The sequence below is a fragment of the Meles meles genome, chromosome 1 (assembly GCF_922984935.1).
Source record: "Meles meles chromosome 1, mMelMel3.1 paternal haplotype, whole genome shotgun sequence".
NCBI classification, from domain to species: Eukaryota; Metazoa; Chordata; class Mammalia; order Carnivora; family Mustelidae; genus Meles; species Meles meles.
Window position 1 is genome coordinate 163,086,768 of NC_060066.1, and position 21,161 is coordinate 163,107,928.

The 21,161-nt window shown below is 38.3% G+C and overlaps 1 protein-coding gene across 3 annotated transcripts in view; it reads right to left on the reverse strand.

Annotated features, from left to right (window-relative positions):
- DNAJC6 (DnaJ heat shock protein family (Hsp40) member C6) overlaps positions 1-21,161 on the reverse strand; it is a 148,321-nt gene that overhangs the window by 112,684 nt on the left and 14,476 nt on the right. The window lies entirely within an intron of this gene.

Here is a 21,161-nt window from a genome sequence, read left to right on the forward strand (position 1 = left end):
AAGTTCTCAAAAGAAAGTATATGGTCGCTTGCACAACTCTGAACCTACCAAAGACCACAGAATGATACACTTTAAATGGATAGAACTGTACAGTATGTAAATTAGGTCTCAATAAAGTTCCCCCAAAAAAATCATAATTATATTAATAGGATATGATTAATTTTAATAATAATACCTAATATATATTAATATAATTGACATAACAGTTAACATTTATTAATATAAATATAATAGCTAACACTTGTTAGTATGGTAAATATAGTAACTAATATTTATTGAGTACCAATTATGTGATAGCTACCCAAAAAAAAAGTATATAATCAGCAATTACGAAAGCATGGGATGCCGGGGTAGCATGCAGGTCATGATCCTAGGGTCCTGGGATTAAGCCCCACATTGGGCTCCCTGTCAGTAAGAGCCTGTTTCTCCCTCTCCCTCTACTGCTCTCTCATGCTTGCTCTCTCACTCTCTTTCTCTCTCAAGTAAATAAATAAATAAAATCTTTTTTTAAAAAATTACAAAAGCAAAATGCCCAAGTGGTGGTAAATATCTTTTAAACTCACTACTACAAAGATAATTATTGCAGAGCTTTTTATGACCTTTAAAGCTTTGGACACAAGATTGGAGAGCACAGTAGTATTGGTTTTCAATTCAAGAAAGATTTACATGTTACTGTGGGTTTCATTACCCTTATTCCTTTTTCCTTATCCTTATTCTACTTTCCTCACCCTTATTCCTATCACAGATTTCAGTGGAAAGCAATTTGGAAGGGGAGAAAATAGCAAACATTGAATTCAGTAAAACTTCAGTCAACACAACCCAATTTTCTCAAATTCTGTCAGTGTAGTGGTTATGAACATGGGCTTTGGTGACAGACAGATCTGGGCTTTCAGCCTGGATTTTTTTTTTTTAAAGATTTTATTTATTTATTTGACAGAGAGAGATCACAAGTAGACAGAGAGGCAGGCAGAGAGAGAGAGAGGGAAGCAGGCTCCCCGCTGAGCAGAGAACCCGACGCGGGACTCGATCCCAGGACCCCGAGATCATGACCCGAGCCGAAGGCAGCGGCTTAACCCACTGAGCCACCCAGGCGCCCTCAGCCTGGATTTTTAAACTTAGACAAAATATGTAACTTCTTGGAGCCTTAGTTTCCTCATTTCTAAATTGAGCTATTACCCCCACAGAATGGCTGTACTTATTAAATTAATAACATAGGTCCAGTGAACACTTATTCTCTTATGAACCCAGAGTAACACTCCCTTTTTCTAGGAAATCTTCCTCCTCTGGTGTTGGAATTAGAGCCATGGCTCCGGGGTGGCTATATGAAGCCAAGCTAAGTCAACATGGCCTTTCCACAGGACTTTTCAATTTAAAACTAGAGGGAATAGGTCAGAGTCCTCCTTTAGAGCAAGGATGACAAGCAGTAGTGGGAGCCACACTTTCTGCAATGTAGAGGGAGATAAGTGATCTGCAAGAACAATGTTGTCAAGGAGAGTGAAGTAAATTTGAGAGAGGGAGAGAAAAGCAGAGACAGAACATAGTGATTAAAGCCTAAGAATTCAGGAGGCCCAGATGCACAAAAGGAATCCCACCTAAGATAATGCTTAGCACAGTGCCTGCATCATTTTAACTCAGTTAGCAGTTACTGTTTGCTCACATGATTAGATTATCACTCCTCTATTTCCCTGCTCCACTTAAAGAGGAAAAATTAATATGCCTAAATAAAGCTTGCATTAGAAATTTAGTAAAATAATAAGCTTCATACTGTCACCTGGAATCCCTACCCATTCAAACCTCCTACACTTTCTGTAGCTACAGCTAACATTTATTCTTTACACTGCCTTCTACAGAGAACTTCCACGTGGTGTAGCATTGCCCAGTAGAAACATAATACAAACCACAAATATGAGTCATACAGGTAACTTTGAAATCTCTAGTAGCCACATTTTTTAAAAAACAAGAAACAAGTCAATTAATTTTAATGTATTTTATTTACTTCAATGAGCACAAAATATTGCCATTTCAACAGTCTACGGAAAAAAGTAATCAGTAAGTCACTTTTTTTTTTTCATAATCAGTCTTCAAAATCCAGTGTGCATTTTACACTTACCACACATCTCAATTTAGATGAGTCACATTTCAAGCACTCAAAGGCTACTGAGCGCTCGTAGCTGCCGTATTAGTGCAGATATAAATTATCTCAGTAAATCTCCACAATAACCCTAAGAAGACTGAATGAAGCTTTTGTAATTATAGATCAGAAAACTGGAACTCAAAAAAAAAATTAAGTAATTTGTTCATACTCAAAAGCTAGACAACACAAAGCCCAGGCTTAAACCCTGGACTTCAGCCTCCAAATTTATGCTATCACATTATGCTAACTGTACAGTAAGAACGGATGTTCAACATGATCCTGAAATACAGCCAGATCAAATAAATTAATAATGATGTGGCTTCACCTATAAAATGAAAGGTTGGACAGGTGGACTTTAGGCACAGGTGCTATATTTATTGATCCCTCAGGACACAGAGCCTGCCAATGGGACAGAGGAGCTCAAATGGGAACAATTCCAACTTCTATCTATTGATTCACAAACATATTGAATCTCTTACTATCACAAATGGAAGAGTTCCCTCCACTACACCTTCTTTTCTAACTAACTATTACTCTGGTCACAGAATCAAAATCAAAATCTTTACAAATAAAATTGTTCCCTGAAACAGTCTGCAACTGCCAACAATGTAACTTTAACACCTAAACTGGTCCAGCAGAATGGTCTCTTGAAGCAATGGGCAGAAATGGAGAGCAAATAGTCTCATCTGTTGTCAGTGTCCCACCATTTACAAGGGAGAGACTGCCCTTTCCTAGACAGTTAAGAGTTGACAGGGTAAGATTTCAAGAGAAAAATGGGCATTGCTGATACATCTTAACCATTATAATTTTCTCCAGATCTTTTCATCACATAAAATGCATTGTTTTTTCTTCGCAGCAGCAGACTATAAATCCCGCAAATTAAAAGAAACTTGCTTTCTAATCAAGATAACTGTGAAAGTATTTAGCATAGTGCCTGAAACACAGCAATTTACTGTTGGTTTCCTATGCATCATAGATTAAACCACACTGTCAAGAAATACTTAATGCCTGGGAAATACCTATAATATAACATTAAGGGAAATTATCACAACACAAATCAGATTCTAGATATGAATCTTGTTCTTTTTTAAAAAAGAAAGTCTGTCTCTACATATGCATAGACAAAACAATGGAAGGAAATATACCAATATAGTAACAATAATTATCTTTTGATAATAGTATCAAGAATGATTTAAAGGATGTTTATTTTTGTATTTTCTGGACGGTAGTTTGCAAAAATGGCTGCAATCCACCCCACTTTACAACATTACTTCACATTTCCTTTCACCAAAAGGTAGGTTACCTCCTCACTCCTTGAATCTGAAAAACAAAGGGTGTTGTGTTTGTGTCTCCACAAATTCATGGATTGTAGCCCCAAACCCTGATGTGAGGGTATGTGGAAGTGGGGGCTTTAAGGGGTAATTAGGGATAGGTGAGTCATGAGTGTGGGACCCCAGTCATGACCAGAGTGTTCTCTCTCCATCATGTGAGGACCTAGCAAGAAGGTGGCCTTCTTCAAGCCAGGAAGAGGGCTCTCACCACCAATCCTATCTCCTCACAGCCTCTAGAACTATAAGATATAAATATCTGTTCTTTAGGCCACTCAGTCTGTTGGAACGGACTAAGAGGGGAAATAGCATTATACCAGCTCCAAGCCTAGCCCCAACAGACCTGATGGACTCCTGCTTGCTCTCTTGGATTCTCCTCTCCTTCCCTGGGAGAATGATCCCAAGCTAATCTGTCATAGGTTGGAGACCTCAAGGAGGTACTGGCCCAGTCATCCGCACATGAGAGCAAGCCTCACTGACAAGCTTGGCCCAGATCAGAACTGCCCAGCTGAGCCCAACTCCTGGCCAAAAGAACTGTGAGCTGAATAAATATATATTTTCTTAAGCCACTGAGTTTTGAGTGGTTTGTTATGCAGCAAGCATAATTGGTAAATATGTGTTTTCCAGAGTTTCCACAAAGAAAAAAAATACCACTCGTTTAAAAAACAAAACAAGGGGCGCCTGGGTGGCTCAGCCAGTTAAGCATCTGCCAGGGTCCTGGGATGGAGCCCTGCATCAGGCTCAGTGGGGAGCCTGCTTCTCCTTCTCCCTCTGCCTGCCGCTCCTCCTGTTTGTACTCTCTCTCTGTGTCAAATAAATAAATAAAAATGTTTTAAAATAAATAAATTAAAATTAAAATTAAAAAACAAAGCAAAAAAAAAAAAATCCCAGCCTTCATCATACAGAAGAAAGGGAGGGAGAGAGGAAAGGAAAACAGACAAAACAGATCTGGGTTCAAATCCTGACTTCAGTACCCAGCAGCTATATTAGCCAACTTATTCAAAACATGCTAAACTTTTTTAATATTACCTACAGCAAAGAGTTGCTTTTAAAATTAAAGGTGACAATATTTATAGCATCTAGCAGAATAGTTTAATGGGTAGTCAGGACATCCTAGATCCCTTCCTTATGTCCCCCTTCCTTATATTCCCAGCAATGCCTTCACTTTATGGAACTCGCTCTGCTTTATCCCACTCAAGCTTGAGTTCACTTTTTATTCTTAAAGCATTTTCTTCTTCTTTCCCAGACGTAAGAAGCTCATTTACTCAAAATCCACTTAACTATACCCTTTTATACTTTTAGCTTTGGAAAAGCGTGAAATAATAGACTGCTATAACTTTATTAATAGCTAACTTTTCCCTGATCATTTTATTATAAAAATTTCATATACGCCACAAAGTTGAAAGAATTTCACAATACACACATATCCAATACCTAGATTTAACAACAGAAAACATTTTACCAGTCTGTTTTATCTAGATATTTAAGGGTTTTTTTCTTTTTGCCGAACTTACCACAAATGAATTGAGACATCGTATTACTTGACCTCTCAATTCTTCATCATGCATTTCCTAATAAGGATATTCTCCTACAGAACCACAAAATTAATAATAATCCCCTAATGTATCTAATATCCAGTCTATATTCAAATATCCTCAGTTGTCTCCAAAATATCTTTTATAATAGCTGACTTTTTATTATTCTTTACATGTAGATGGATGTGATGCTCACAACAATACTTTCAAGTAGATATTATTATTCCCATTTATAGTTGAGGATAAGTTCAGAATGCTAACTCACCTTGCCAAAGATCATGCAGGTGGGGAGTTTGTGGCAAAGTCATTATTTATTTAATGTTTATTTTTTAAAAGATGTTTTTAGAGATTTTCAAAGAGAGAGAGCACAAGCAGGGAGAGCAGCAGGCAGAGGGAAAAGCAGGCTCCCAGTGGAGCAAGGAGTCCAATGTGCGACCCGATCCCAGGACACTGAGATCATGACCTGAGCTGAAAACAGACACCTAATCAACTAAGCCACCCAGGTGTCCCAACTTTATTTAATGTTTAACTGGTTTCAACAGATCAGGCAGACTTATGAACAAATGCATTTAAATTTTTTTTTGCATAGGGGCAAACTCTTAAACGGCACTGCCAAAGGAGGCACGTAAATGGGGAAGTGCTTATTCTTCATTCAATCTATGAAGCTTTAGAAGCTTTAGAAGGAGTCTGTCCTGAAGACGAAAAAGATAAGATGAATGAAAAGAAATACACGGCAATCGGGAATAAATAAATACTACTCGAAAGTCATTGAGGAAGTACCTTTAAAGGAGACAGGAGAGGGAGGCCAAAATGAACTACAACAGAATCTCATTATTCCACTGATTCATGGACCTCTAATATAAACTTTTTAATATTCACTTATAAACTCCTCACCCTCTCCATGTTTTTACATTGCATTCTCTCATTTGCCTGCCATTTTTAATGGACTTTTAATTTTTTTTAAGATTATTCTCCAGCGGGGTGCCTGGGTGGCTCAGTGGGTTAAAGCCTCTGCCTTCGGCTCAGGTCATGATCCCAGAGTCCTGGGATCGAGCCCCACATCGGGCTCTCTGCTCGGCGGGGAGCCTGCTTCCTTCTCTCTCTTTGCCTGCCTCTCTGCCTACTTGTGATCTCTGTCTGTCAAATAAATAAATAAAATCTTTAAAAAAAAAAAAGATTATTCTCCAGCAAATCTACCATCATAAGTATTTTAATATATTTTTATAAATATTTTAAGTGCACTAGTTATCTAGCAAAGGAATACATATGGTATCTCCAACCTACCACCCCCAATATTTCATTCACCCTTTCTTTCACTCAGTCATTTTTATATGGGCCAGAAACAATGTTGTTAATAACAATATAATAAATATTATTATAAATAATAATAATTTAGCTTTCAGAACATAATTTTCAGGTGGGCGTTAACTCTAACTATGGGACAGTTTCTGTGGTTACCTAAAGAGACAAAACAGCATAGAGAACATAAACTGGGGGTCAAAGAAATCTATGTTGAAATTCTAGATCTACTGATTACTAGTTGTTCGACTCTTAGATTATTTCATGATTCTGATCCTCCATGCCTTAATCAATAAAATGGTCATATTAATACCATTAATATTGCTAGTTTTAGAAGAGATAATATATGCTCAGCACATAGCATAATACTAGCACATAGTAAAAGGTAAGTAAGCAGCAATTTTATTGTTTGTTGAATATTAACAACCTACTCTCTATATCTCAGATTTTAAATTATAAGCATTACCTCATCTGAGTTATATCAAGACCAACACATTGCTCTCATCATTGCTGTTATGATTTTCTACATTTATCAAATAAGATGAAAGAGACTGTCCATGGCTTTTCAATCCTAAAAAGTGATCTCTAGGTAATCAGAAAACAAAAAACAGATGACCACTTGGAATTCTGCTATTCAAATGGCTAATGCAGAGTGCTAATTAACAAAACAAAAATTGGGCTCTGACTGTATGAGAAGAATGTACGCACAGTCAGAGTCAGTTTCATTCAGCACATGTCCATTGATCTCCCAAGTTGCTGCGAGTAGGGGACTTATTAAATTACTTCATGAATGTATCATAAGCATCAACTTTGTGATAGGCATAGTGCTGGGCCCTGGATTAAGTACCTACCCAGACCTAAAATACAGCACAGAATAAGGTAGGCAGCATTAAAGGAAGAGGTGGGAAACTATGGGGATCTAAAGAAGGGAAATGGTTGGGAACACCAGGAGGAGGCAAGGGTTATCTCCTGATCACCTCTTGTCCCTGTGACTCAGAACAGTGCCTGGCATAGTGTGCACTTCATGTGATTAGGATGGAACCTTTCGGGGCGCCTGGGTGGCTCAGTGGGTTGAGCCGCTGCCTTCGGCTCGGGTCATGATCTCAGGGTCCTGGGATCAAGTCCCGCATCGGGCTCTCTGCTCAGCAGCGAGCCTGCTTCCCTCTCTCTCTCTCTGCCTGCCTCTCTACTTGTGATTTCTCTCTGTCAAATAAATAAATAAAATCTTTAAAAAAAAAAAAAAAGGATGGAACCTTTCATTCAGGTAATAACACAAGAAAGTCTGCAGGGAATATATTCTTTGAAAAGGGTCTTTTTTTTTTTAATTAATTTATTTTTTTCAGCGTAACAGTATTCATTGTTTTTGCACAACACCCAGTGCTCCATGCAATACGTGCCCTCCCTATTACCCACCACCTGGTTCCCCCAACCTCCCACCCCCGCCCCTTCAAAACCCTCAGGTTATTTTTCAGAGTCCATACTTTGAAAAGGGTCTTTAAAAAGAGTACTCTTAACTGACCAACTGAATTGGAAAGTGACACTTCATATACTCCCTGCAATGAAAAGTCTCCCCCAGACACAAAGGAGAAAAAACTGGCCAATCAGTATATCCATCTCCTGGCTTTAAGGAGGGTTGCAGGGTTAGGGAGGAAGCTTAAATGGTTTTTCACATGCACTAAATAGAGTATTTTATTTAAAAGCCTGAAATACTGAAATTGTTTTACCTCTTAATGAAAAGTACTGATGAAGCATTCTACTACTATAAGACTTCCTCTAATAGTCTGATCAACTTCTTTTCCAAGCCTGGGAAAAAAACATTTTTTCCTGAAAAGCTTGAACCAAAAGGAATGAAGCACTTTCCCATGCTACCACATGGAGAAACCTTGAAAATACTATGTTAAGTGAAATAAGCCAGATGCAAAAGACCACATATTGTATTATTCCTTTTTTTTTTTAAAATATTTTATTTATTTATCAGAGAGAGAGGTCACAAGTAGGCAGAGAGGCAGGCAGAGAGAGAGGGAGAAACAGGCTCCTCACTGAGCAGAGAGCCTGATGCGGGGCTCGATCCCAGGACCCTGAGATCATGACCTGAGCTGAAGGCAGAGGCTTAAACCACTGAGCCACCCAGGCGCCCCTGTATTATTCCTTTTATATGATATGTCAAAAAAAGGCAAATCCATTGAGGCATAAAGTGGACTAGTAGTGGCTAGGGTCTGAGGGAAAGAGGGGAAGAGGAGAGAGCATTAATGGGTACCAGGTTTCTCTCTGGGCAGGGAGAATGTTATGGAATTAGACAGCCGCAATTGGTTGCACAATCTTGTGAATACACTAAAAACCTCTTTATTGTATACTACTCTAAAAGGGCTAGTTGTATGGTATATGAATTCTATCTCGGGGGGCGAAGCACACTGCAATTTTATTAGAAATGTTCCACTTAAATTTTTTGGTGTTTGTTGGTTTGTTTTAAGCCATGTAATTCTTTCCTCAAAGGAAATCTTACCCAATATGAAAAAGAAAACATCTCCATGGAACTCTAGCACCTGGGAAAGCCCAGTTTGAAAATCTCTATAATGAAACCCACTATCTCACTTACATGGGTGGGGAAAATGAGACCCAAATGTGAAGTCACAGAGTCAAGCTGCGCTGGGGACTGGACTGTAAGCAGGAAAATGTCAGGCCCCTGAACCTCCAGGCCAATGGAGTTTTCATTCCCCCCGGCCTCCCAATTTCTTTAAGCATCTCAAATAATCCTCCAACTTACCAAAATAAGAAAGGTTATCTAAACAAAAACCAAAAATAAAACATCAATTTGTACCCTATCCCCTGTATTATTGATTTACCCTGCAATGTGGATTATCCTCCTAAGTCACAAAACATGGTTCTGTTGAAAGGTGAGTCTGAACAATTAAAGTACCAGTTTCTAAATCTTCTTTTAACTACTGAAGGACTAAGTATTATTATGCAATATTTTGAGTATAGCAGTATTTTGCAATACTAAAAAGTGGGAGGTATTTGGGCCATCATGCGGAAAGAAAAGAAAACATGATCTCAACAAGGTAAAGCATGTTTTTTTTTTAAGATTTATTTGAGAGAGAGTGTGTGTGCATGGGGGAGGGGCAGAGGGAGAGAGAACCCCAAGCAAGCTTCATACTCAGCATGGAACCCAACGTGGGGCTCAATCTCACAACCCTAAGATCATGACCTGAGCCAAAACCAAGAGTCGGACATTTAACCAACTGAGCCACAAAGGTGTTCCATAAATGAAAATATAGGAAAATTTTTCATAATTTTTCTATTTTATATGAAAATATAAATATATACACAGAAAGGGTAGACATTCAAATTTTAACAGTGATCTCAAAGGTATGGATTAATAGATAGTTTTACAGCTTTTCTCTGTGCTTTTCTGAATTTTCATATACTTTCTTTTTAGAACATAGGTACTTCCTAATGACATCTAACTGAGTCAGGCCTCTGTCAGACTACATGCCAGGCACAGTCCTCGGTGCTTTTTACATATTATCTCTAGTCTTACAACAACCCTGTAAGTTGGGTTTTACTATTTAACTTTTGAAAATGAAGAAACTGAGTCTTAGAAGTTAAGGAACTTGTCCACATTGTTAGTCTAAGAGCAGGGATCAAATCTTGACTTTCTTTCCTCTTTTCTTTTTTTCCTCTCTCCCTCCCTCCTTCTCTTCCTTCCTACCCACCCCCCACCATTTTACAGTATGTATTGAGGGCCTATGGTGTGTCAGAACTTAATCTAGTAACTGAAAGTGACATGAAAGGGAAAACACAGGATGAAACACATGAGAAGTGACATGAAAGGGAAAACACAGGATGCTCTGGGAATATGTTATAAGGCAGGGTGTGGGGAGAGGACCTGGAGTCAGAGAAAGCCTCCCAGAGGAAGCTACTATCTGAAAGAGAAGTTGAACTCAGCCAGGAAAGAGGAGGGTAAATACATTCCATGCAGAGGGAACAGCATGCTGGGAACTCAACATCTAGACTTTGAGGAAGTAAAATGAATCCAGGAAGACATAATACTCAGCACCAACTCCAGGGTGTATGTGTCTCTGTGTGTTCCTGTGCAACTACTTATGTGTGCACGAATAAAATGCCCTCACCACATTCTCAGTAGGCCAAATCCTGCAAGAGCAGGAGGAAAAGAGAAGATACCAACCTCTGTTTCTTTCTCCTGCTCCCCTACTCCAGTGAAGGCAAGTCCCCTCCCCTGCAGGCCCCTCTCTTGAGATCCTCTCCTTTTAACACTGGTTCCCAGACTTCCCCATTTATTTCACAGCAGCAGGAGTCACATCTGGGTTCGAGCTCTGCACCCCCCGCCCCTATCCCCAGTTTGGAATAAGTATTCTAAATTTAAACACACAGCACCAAACTAAAAATGGCTTAAAAGGGGAACAAAGTACCTTGTGCTGGGCTCTTGTTAGATTTCACAGGCACAAATTACCCTTTTTTCTAAGCAGATGTAGTCAAATGATTCTTAGGTAATAAAATAACCATCTCCAAGTTCACAAGAGATAAAAGTGTCTGTTTTTTAATGACCAGGGAAGAGGTTGAAGAGGGCAGAAACAGAGTGGGGGAGTTAAGTGGTGACTCGTGTAAGATATATGTGGGGTTCTGAAATGTCATCCAGCTCCAGGGTTAGTGAGCTCCATCTTTCTTCGTCCCCTGAATCAACTGGTTAGAAGGGCACCTGACTGACACAGTCAGTAGAGCATGTGACTCTAGATATCCAGATTGTGAGTTCAAGCCCCACGCTGAGCTCAGAGGTTACTTAAAAAAAAAATATATATATATACACACACACACATATACATATACATACACACATAAATGTATGTGTGTGTGTGTATGTGTGTGTGTGTGTGTGTGTATATATATATATATATATATGAATGAATGACTCAACCAGTTAGAAAAGCAAGACGGAGTGAGAAGCCTAGCTCCCAGTCCCTGCCCACCCCTAAGCAATTTCTCCTTCCCAAGCTTCAGCCTCCTCATTCTTAATCATTTCAGGGATTGGAGACTGACCTTGATCAGTGATTCTTGAGCTCTTTTGTCCTTGACACTTTTTTTTTAATTAAAAGTTTTTTTGTTTTTTTTTGTTTGTTCGTTTTTATTTATTTTTATTTGTTTATTTACAGCATAACAGTGTTCATTGTTTTGGCATCACACCCAGTGCTCCATGCAGTACGTGCCCTCCCTATTACCCACCACCTGGTTCCCCAACCTCCCACCCCCCACCCCTTCAAAACTCTCAGATTGTTTTTCAGAGTCCATAGTCTCTCATGGTTCGCCTCCCCTTCCAGTTTCCCTCAACTTCCTTCTCCTCTCCATCTCCCAATGTCCTCCATGTCATTTGTTATGCTCCACAAATAAGTTAAACACTTGAACTTTAAACACTCGTTTTGTTTTTTTAAGATTTTATGTATTTACTTGACAGACTGAGAGCGAAAGAGAGTACAAGCAGGGGGAGCGGCAGGCAGAGGGAGAAGGAGGCTCCCCTCTGAGCAGGGAGCCTGATGTGGGGTTCTATCCCAGGACCCTGGGATCGTGACCCAAGGTAGGCGCTTAACAGACAAAGCTACCAAGGTACCCCTGACACTTTTTTAAAAATTTAACATGAAAACATTAGTTCTATGAAAAATTTTTATGTAGTGTAGCAGACATACTGAAAAGTGATCCAGTCATGTGTTCAGCTTTATGAATTTTCACAAACTGAATTGACCTAAAAAAAACAAACAAAAACAGGAGCCAAATCAAGTAATAGAACATTACCAGCACTGGAGTAGGGAAACCCATCTGAAGACTGAAAAATGAATGCTAGCTTGTTTGATTTTTTTTTTTTTTTTTTGAGGAGGGAAGGGTACAGGTCAGAAGGAGAGAGAGACTCTTAAGTAGGCTCCACACCCAGCACAGAGCCCAACACAGGGCTCAACCTCACAACCCTGAGATCATGACCTGAGTCAAAATCAGGAGTCAGACACTTAACCAACTGAGCTACCTAGGCACCCCTAGCTAGTTTGATTTTAATAGGAAATTTGGAGAAACATAAAAAACACAAATGGGTAATGCACCAATCACTCAGTCACTCAGTCAACCTTCAGTTTTATGCCACATTTGAGGAGAGCTATTTATTGCTCTGACCTAATTCCTAGAACTGCAAAAATGTGTATTTGAGAAGGAAGGAGAGTCTATTGCACAAGTGCTCAAAAAATACGAGATGAACAAGCGAACTGATCTTGAATTTGAGAGACCGAAGGCACAGGCAGTGAGGTGAAGCTCATGGGTGAGACCAGCACATGTAACCCTGACAAGGACACTGAAAAAAACACCTACTCAGCTACAGTAAAAGGTTCGAATCAAGCTTTCTAAAACTTAATGATAATACAATCACTCCAATTATTTTGTGAATTTTAGAATCATAGGGAACTTGGGAGGTAAGAGTTGGAAAATTTCAAATCATAAAGTCACAAAACTACTAAACATTTGGAAAAAAACAGACTCAGGAAAATGAAAAAGTCTTTTAAGATACCTATTCTCTGGAACAAGGCAACACAAAAATGTATACATATTTCAGAGAACATATGGGGAAAGAAGATACTGACATGTTTTTAAAAAGCAAGAAACAGCAGCTAGAAGTCAACTGCACACACCCTTTATTATTTGTATAAGATGTTTGTAATGTCATTGATATCTTGGAAGTTTCTTTGCTCTGTTGCTTTCATTTTTTTTTAACAGAGCCTCCATTAAAATGAAACAAAACAAACATGGTCTGCTTCAACTTTCAGCTATAACAGAGTGGTATGCAGCAGACCCACAGTTCTGCTGAAGGCAGTCAGAAAGCCAGGTAAAATCCAAAACACCTGTTTGAAGCAACAGGAAAGCTACTAATCAGTCGAGATTTGAGGATCCAGATCTTGGGGGGATAGGAGGCTCACTGAGGTAAGCCCAGCATTCTGAAAGCCCATTTTGCTCAGTAGGGTATTTGCCAGTTCTTGGCATGGGGCAAGAAGTTGAGCAGCCAGGCAGAGGGCAGCTAAGAGGCAGAGAAGCCTGGAGAACTTCAGACATCCTTCTGGGGCTGCAGTGACAAAAAGGAATTCAGGACTGAAAAGTCACATCCTGGAGAAGCTCAAAGAAGAGAACCTGACATGAGCGTCTCCTTGAAGTATGGCTAACTGAGCCACACGGGGTAAGAGGCTCAGAAGGCGAGGAGATGAAAGGCAGAATAAGCATTTTTTTCAGAGTATTCTGTGGACTCACAGTATTAGGAAGATAAAAATTGGAGTTTAGGACCTGCTGAGGAAAACATCTAAGGTTCTCTCAATCAGTACTCCTGTGGGCCTAGGATTGGGAGAACCCAGAAACAGACCAAATCTTAAAAGTCTGCAAAACACACTTAATTAGGCTGAAAGCCTGATTAGACTGAGGTGATCTCCTTTCTCCCGTAGGCAAAGAATAGGGTAAATGTACTCATAAAGGAGAAGATATCATCCAGAGCACCTTCATACACAATACTGGACATTTAATAAAAAACTGTCAGGCAAATGAAGAAAGAGAACCAAGAAGAAAAACAGAAAATATAAACAGATTCACAAATGACCCATACATAGGAATTAATAAGTATGGTCTTTAAAATGATTGCGATTAATGTATTTGAAGAAATAGGTAAGATGGAAAATCTATTTCTTTAAAAGATTTATTTATTTGAGAGAGAGAGAGAACAGGGGGAGGCACAGAGGCAGAAAAAGAGAAAGTGCAGAGCAGACTCAGTGCTAAAGCATGGAGCCGAACACGGGACTCTATCACATGACCCTAAGATCATAACCTGAGCCAAAACCAAGAGCTGGTCACTCAACTGACTGAGCCACCCAGGGCCCCTGGGTTTGGCTTTTTGTCTTTTTTGGGGTTTTTTTGTTTTCTTGAGAGTCTATTATTTAAAATAATCTAATAAAAATTTGAAAGCTGAAAATTACAAAATGATATTAAGTTAACAGATTGTGTAATAATACACAGCAAAGAGCTAGAGAGCCCTACAATAGCAAAATATAATCAAAATGGAAAAGAGAAATGAAGACTAAGAATACAGATAATAAAACTGGACATGTATGGAACAGAGTAAAAAGTTTCAACATATAAGTAATTAGAATCCCAAAAAAGAGAGAAAAGAACAAAGCAAAAACAATATTTGAAAAGATAATGGCAGAGAATTATGAGAATTAAAAAAAATATTAAGCCACACAGATTTAAGAAGGTCTGAAAGCCTCAAGCAGGATAAACACAAGGAAAATCACACCTAGAAAAACTGCTAAAAACCAAATATATAAAGAAAAGTTTTTTTTTTAAAGATTTTATTCATTTGCTTGAAAGAGAGCAAGCAAATAAGCATTGGGGGGGGCGGGGAGAAGCAAAAGACTCCCCACTGAGCAGGGAACCTGACATGGAGCTTTATCCCAGCACCCTGAGATCATGATAACAATGGATAGCAGTTGGTTGACTGAGCCATCCAGTCACCCCAAGAAATGTCTTTAAAAACCGCCAGAGAAAAAAGATGCAACATCAAACAGGAACAATAAAACTAACAGCTAACTTTCCAAGAAAGGAAGAAAGCTAGTGACAATGGAATGGCATCATTAAAGTAATGGGGGGGGGGGATCTTCCTCCCCAGAATTCTATGAATCCAATGAAATTATCTTCAAAAACAAAGGCGAAACTAATCATTTCCAGACCAAAAAACTAAGAATATTCTTTCATGTCAGATAGGCATTACAAGAAATACTAAAAGAAGTTCTTTTGTTGTTGTTTTGTTTTGCTTTGTTTTTTTATGCAGAAGATCCCAGGGGGAATGAATGGAAATAATGAAAAGCAATGACTAGAGTAAATATGTGAGTAAATCTAAGTGGATGGAGACTGATTGTGAAAAACAATAATATCAGGGTCTCATGAGGAATTAAATATATAACTTAAATGAATTCTAATAACACAACAAGAGGCAGAAGGGGAGGGGGCATTGCGAAGGAAAGGCGGGGTAAATAGAATTAAAGTATTCTCAGAGCCTAACTTGTCTGGAAAGTGATTATGTAAATGCAGCACTGGACCAATCACATACACACAAAAAGTAAAATGAAAACAAATGTGTAACATCCTAGTAGAGAGGAAAAAGGGAAACTTAAAAATAATGCTTGATTAATTAAAAAAAAAGCAAAGAAGAAAAAAAATGGTAAAGTAGGTGGACACAGATAGGAAACAGTAACATGGTACCTGTAGACCTTAACAGAAAATGCTTTTTATATTAAAAAAGCACTGGCGCCTGGGTGGCTCAGTTGGTTAAGCAACTGCCTTCAGCTCAGGTCATCATCTGCGAGTCTGGGATTGAGTCCGTCTTCAGGCTCCCAGCTCTGCTTCTCCCTCTGCTTCTCCCTCTGACCTTCTCGCCTCTCATTCTCTCTCTCACTCACAAATAAATATATAAAATCTTTTTTAAATTAATTAATTAATTAAAAATTAATTTTAAAATTAATTAACTAAAAATGCTTTAAACACTTGAACTTTTTTTTAAATTAATTTATTTATTTTTTCAGCGTAACAGTATTCATTGTTTTTGCACAACACCCAGTGCTCCATGCAATACGTGCCCTCCCTATTACCCACCACTTGGTTCCCCAACCTCCCACCCCCCCACCCCTTCAAAACTCTCAGATTGTTTTTCAGAGTCCATAGTCTCTCATGGTTCGCCTCCCCTTCCAATTTCCCTCAACTTCCTTCTCCTCTCCATCTCCCAATGTCCTCCATGTCATTTGTTATGCTCCACAAATAAGTTAAACACTTGAACTTTAAACACTTGAACTAAAGACTAAACTGTCAGACTGGATTTTTTGTAAGTTCTTTTATATGCTACTTACAGAAGATATGGATTAAACATAAAAGCAAAATTAAACTGAAGTATAAAGATGGAAAAAGATATACCATGTATGTATGAGCCCCAAGAAAGCTGGTATGGGTCCGTTAATATTAGAAAGGTAGACTTTGGGGTGCCTGGGTGGCTCAGTGGGTTAAAGCCTCTGCCTTCGGCTCAGGTCATGATCCCAGAGTCCTGGGATCAAACCCTGCATGGGGCTTTCTACTCCGCGGGGAGCCTGCTTCCTCCTCTCTCTCTGCCTGCCTCTCTGCCTAGTTGTGATTTCTCTCTGTCAAATTAATAAAATATTAAAAAAAAGAAAGGTAGACTTTAAGATAGGAAGCATTACTAGATATGAGAGACATTTCACAATAAAGATATAGCAATTCTAGGGGCGCCTGGGTGGCTCAGTGGGTTAAGGCCTCTGCCTTCGGCTCAGGTCATGATTCCAGGATCCTGGGATCGAGCCCCACATCTGGCTCTCCGCTCAGCAGGAAGCCTGCTTCCTCCTCTCTCTGCCTGTTTCTCTGCCTACTTGTGATCTCTGTCTGTCAAATAAATACAATCTTTTAAAAAAAAAAAGAAAAAAAAAAAAAAGATATAGCAATTCTAAATATATGTGGTATGCATCGAAAAATCATAGCCTCAAAGTTAAATAAAGCAAAAGTTAGCCAATATAAAAAGAGAAACAGGCAAATACAAAGTCATAATGGGACAGTAAGGATATATAAGATCTGAGCTACAAGATCTTAAAAAGTGATATACTTGACATATATAGAAGATGGAACCAAATAATCTCAGTATGCACATTCTTTTCCAGCAGCCGTGTAAGGGGCAGGCACCTGGCTAGCTCAGTCAGTAAAGCATGCAACTCTTGATCTCAGGGTTGTGAGTTTAAGCCCCACACTAGGTATGGAGCCTACTTTAAAAATAAAGGTCCAATCAGCCTCAAAAAAGAAAAAAAAAATATATATATATATATGTATATATATAGAGAGAGAGCGGTAACACATTTATGTATGTAACATACATAAATATATATATTTATGTTACATGTCACACATGTCACATGTAACATACATGTTACACACACACACACATATATATATAAAACAATTAACAATATGCAGGGCCCCAAAGCAATTGCAACAAATTTTAAAGAACTAAAATCATCCAAAGTATGTTCTCTGACCACAGGAAAAGTAAGCTAAAAACAAATAGCAAGGGGGAAAAAACCCCGAAAAACTAGAAACTCCCCAGCTACTTAGTAATGAAGAAGTACATTTCTAGATGGGTGGGGGAATGGCTGAAATAGGTGATGGAGATTAAGGAGTGCACTTGTGATGAGCACCAGGTGATGTAAGGAATTGCTGGAACACTATTTTATACCCCTGAAACTAATATAACACTGTATGTTAACTAACTGGAATTAAAATAAATACTTTTTTTTTAAAAAGTAGTTCATTTCTACCTGACCCTGTGTGTCCAAAAAATAAAAAAATCACAATGGAAATTATAAAATATTTTGAACTAAATGACAATAAAAATATGACAGAACAAAACTAACAGGATGCAGCTAAAGCTCTGCTTAGAGGAAAACTCATATCCTTAAATGAAAATATTTTTTGGAAAAAAAATAATCAGAGATATAAGCTTCTATTTTAAGAAACTAGAAAAAATTTCAGAAAACTGGAATCAGGAGCGCCTGGGTGGCTCAGTGGGTTAAGCCTCTGCCTTCAGCTTAGGTCATGATCTCAGGGTCCTGGGATCCAGCTCCACATCAGGTTCTCCGCTCAGCAGGGAGCCTGCTTCCCCCTCTCCCTCTGCCTGTCTCTCTGCCTACTTGTGATCTCTCTCTGTCAAATAAATAAATAAAATCTAAAAAAAGAAAGAAAGAAAGAAAACTGGAATCAAAGAGTGTAAAAAAAAAAGTAAATAATAATGATAAAAGAACTCATGAGATCTCAAACAAATTTATAATAGAAAAGACAGCCAAATCATAAATACTAGCTCTTTGCAAAGATTAATAAAATTCATAAGGCTTTGGCAATATGCATCAAAAAAAGAGATACCAATAGTACCAAAAAAAAAAAAAAGAGAGAGAGAGAGACAAGACCATACAACCTACCAATATTAAGATCTTAAGAGGATAAAAAGAAAACCTTTTACTAATAAGTTTGAAAATTCAGATAAAATGGATAAATTCCTAGAAAAACACAACTTACTAACATAAAAAGAAATAGAAAATCTGAATAAATCTATACCTATTAAAATAAATGAATCCACCTCTTGAAACCTTCCTACACAAAATTTCTAGGCCCAAATAATTTCAGCAGTAAATTCATCCCTGACATTTAAAAAGGATAATTCCAATCTTACAATTTCATTCCAAAGAACAGAATAGAGAGGAAATATCTCCAAACTTGTTTTATAAAGTCAGTAAAACCTTGATGTCCAAATCTGGCAAGGGGACTCCCACAACAGAAAATAAAAGGTAAATCTCTCTCGTGAACAAAAACATTCCTCAACAAAATATGAGCAAGTCAAATCTAACAACCTATACGAAGGATAACGTATCACAGCTAAGTTGAGCAAAGTTAACACTCAAAAAAAAAAAAAAATCAATGTAATTCATATCAACAAAATAAAATAGTACAATCATGATGTCATGATACCAAAAATCTTTTGCTAAAGGGGCACCTACCTGGGTACCTGAGTGGGTTAAGCATCTGCGTTGGGGCTCAGGTCATGATTCCAGGGTCCTGGGATCCAGCCCCACATCAGGGTCTTTGCTCCCTAGGGAGTCTGCTTCCCCCTTTGCCTCTGCCCCTTCTCCCTGCTTGTTCTCTCTCTCTCTCTCTCTCCCCCCCCCCTTGCTTTCAAATAAATAAATTTAAAAAAATAAACTTAAGGGCGCCTGGGTGGCTCAGTGGGTTAAAGCCTCTGCCTTCGGCTCAGGTCATGGTCCCAGGCTCCTGGGATCAAACCCCGCATCAGGCTCTCTACTTGGCCGGGAGCCTGCTTCCCTTCCCATCTCTCTGCCTGTCTCTCTGCCTACTTGTGATCTCTGTCGAATAAATAAATAAAATCTTTTAAAAAAATAAATAAAAATAAACTTTAAAAAATTCATGATAAAAGCTTAGCACACTAAGAATAGAACATAACTTTCTTAATCTGATTTTTAAAGCACCTATGTAAATCCTACATCAAATATTGTACTTAATGACCAAAGATTGATAGCTTTTCCTCTGATGAGGACCAAGATAAGGACACTCACCATCACTTCTAGTTAACACTGCGAGAGAGTTCCTAGCTAGTACAGTAATGCAAGGGATAAAAAGTCTAAGGATTGGAAAGGAAGATATAAACCTGTCATTATTCACAGAAATCTAACCACCTAAAAAAATCTAAAAGTATTGAAATTAATAAGTGAATCTTGCAAGGTCCCTGAAATAAGGTCAACAAATAAAAACCAGCTTTATTTCTATATCCTAACAAGCAATTAGAGAGTGGAATTTTAAAATGCCAGTTACAGTAGCATAAATAAAAATCAATTACCAGTGACATCGTTTTTCAGAAGATTTGTAATACCTACATCCCAGTATTTCTGCCTTAAAGAAAGCAGTTTATGCTCACCTCAATTTCATTGCTATAGATTTTTCGAATTTTTTAAATGAACCTGGAATACAGAATTGAGTATATAATCTCCAAAAGTTGTAATGTTGGCTCAAATTCTTTAAAATCATTAAGGAGGTCATTTTGCATACTCTGAGTAACACAAATATCTATAAATATGAAAATGTTTTGTATTTCCCTGTTTAGTATCTCAAAATGAAATGGAAAGGTAAAATACCCTACTTCACACAAAACTAAACAAAAATATATACAATATACCAACTATAATGTAAGAGAAGCAAAAAAAGTCATAATAAAAATATGGATTTCAATATGCAAATGCTCAAGCAATACTATATTAGAGAACATGGTAAAGGAGTCAGGTACATGTACCTCTATGACTGAATGAGACAGGTGTGTTTTACTGGTTTCTCAAATAGAAGCAGTGTTGCTTTCGGTAAGTGGTATTTCTGAACAAAATTAAGTATGATCTCTCCTCATTTTACACAGCATTTCTCATCCTGAAAATTTCACTGTATATATATATTTCAGTGTAAAACCAATGTGTGTTCTAGGCTCAGAAAAGTATAGAGCTTTCACTTACCTCTTCAGCAAAACATTTGAAAGTTGCCCCAGACACGAGATAATTTGTCACTGAATGGAACAGTCCGGAACATTGCAGAACGTCTACAACATTTCTGGTCTCTGCCCAGAGAAAGCTTCTAGAGCCCCTTACATATTTCCAGTGTGTCCTTGCCCCTCACCCAAGCGGTACCTTTGAGAACCACTGGAATAAGGTAGGCAGAAAACCCAGTTTTATCACATGCTAGCCCTGAAGACTAAGAAATCAGTCAGCCATTAACATATCACCCCAGCCAACATATCGTTTCTCCAACCTACCCAGTCACAAGCAGCAAATGACAAAAATCCTTGAAAGAATTTGAATTTTCTCTAAAAGTCTCAACATAATCATAGTGGTTAAAAAAAATCACAATGTCTTTTAATTTCCTTCCACTTACTATATTTGGATTATAGATTAGGGGATGTACACCATAGTCTTTTTAATATTTAGTACCTAAGGGCGCCTGGGTGGCTCAGTGGGTTAAGCCGCTGCCTTCGGCTCAGGTCATGATCTCAGGGTCCTGGGATCGAGTCCCACATCGGGCTCTCTGCTCAGCGGAGAGCCTGCTTCCCTTCCTCTCTCTCTGCCTGCCTCTCTTGTGATTTATCTCTATCAAATAAATAAATAAAATCTTTAAAAAAAAAAAAAATATTTAGTACCTAAAAGCCTGGATCTGTCCATATTCAAACTCCCAATCAAATTT